Raw genomic sequence first — 1,245 nt, 5'->3', positions numbered from 1 at the left:
CATTGTTGCATAGATACATTGACTGAAGTTAGAAAACTGATTCTCTGTGGGAACGAACTAGAAGATATTCTATACTAATTGTGAACGCTTATACTTGCGTGAATTTTAGCGCGTGTTTAGCAACTAACAAGTTTTTGGCACCGCTGCCGGGGAATTCGGTGTTAATTTTTAGTTTATGTGTTTGTCATCAGTGGTCGTTAAAGTTCAGTGACTCGGACATTGTTACTTATCTGTTTCCTTGTCTTATTTTAGGTATTCTAGCGAGCGTGTATGCATACATGTTCTCAGTCTCGTAAGAGAAATCTGGATCAAGCCGAGGAAGAAGCTGTAGTGGTTCAAAGGGAAGTTCTTGAGGATGAAGAGAAGGTAGATTAAGAAAAGAAAGTCGAGGAACCAGCTTTAGTAGTGATGGAAAATCAAGCATAAATTCCTAAGGCTCTGATGGACTATTCTCAGCCAAAGATCAATGATATTCAGTCAAGCATCAACAGACCAGCCATCTCGGCTAACATTTTTGAGATCAAGTCAAGCACGATTCAGATGATACAGAACTCAGTTCAGTTTGGGGGTTCTCCTACAGAAGACCCCAACATGCACATCATGGATTTTATCGAGATTTGCGACACTTTCAAGTTCAATGGTGTGACTGAAGATGCTATCAAGCTGCGACTCTTCCCATTCTCTCTGAGGGATAAAGCAAAGTGCTGGTTACATTCTCTACCACCAGGGTCTATCACCACATAAGAGTATCTTGCTCAAAAGTTTCTCACTAAATTCTTCCCTCTGGTAAAGACTGCTGTAATCAGAAATGCTCTTACTCAGTTTGCTCAGCAAACTGGAAAATCTTTGTGTGAGGCTTGGGATCGATATAAGGAGATGCTAAGGAAGTTCCCAAACCATGGCATGCCCGATTGGATGATTATAAACTGTTTCTACAATATATTGGGTGCTACTTCTAGACCCATGCTCGATGCAGCATCAGGAGGAGCCTTGTGGGCTAAGAGCTACAATGAAGCTTACGAATTGATTGAACTGATGGCTGCTAATGAATACCAGAATTCTTCCCAGAGACTGACTCAGGGAAAAGTAGCAAGAATTCTGGAGTTGGATGCAGCAACTGCTAAAGCTACCCAACTTAAGGCTTTGACGATGAAGGGGGACATTTTAGCTAATTATGGATTTAATCAAATCACTAGTATCTGTGAGCTTTGTGCGGGAGCACATGAAACTGAGTAGTGCATTATC

At 41.4% G+C, this 1,245-nt stretch overlaps 1 non-coding gene across 1 annotated transcript; it reads right to left on the bottom strand.

Moving 5' to 3' along the window:
- Window positions 1-798: 798 nt before the first annotated feature.
- LOC141694739 (small nucleolar RNA R71) lies at window positions 799-905 on the bottom strand. The gene has a single exon (XR_012564023.1). It is a non-coding gene; the product is annotated as a small nucleolar RNA R71 (small nucleolar RNA).
- Window positions 906-1,245: the final 340 nt, after the last annotated feature.

The sequence above is a fragment of the Apium graveolens genome, chromosome 10 (assembly GCF_009905375.1).
Source record: "Apium graveolens cultivar Ventura chromosome 10, ASM990537v1, whole genome shotgun sequence".
NCBI classification, from domain to species: domain Eukaryota; kingdom Viridiplantae; phylum Streptophyta; class Magnoliopsida; order Apiales; family Apiaceae; genus Apium; species Apium graveolens.
Note: the sequence above shows the minus strand (reverse complement) of the source record. Positions and strands in the feature narration are given on the sequence as shown.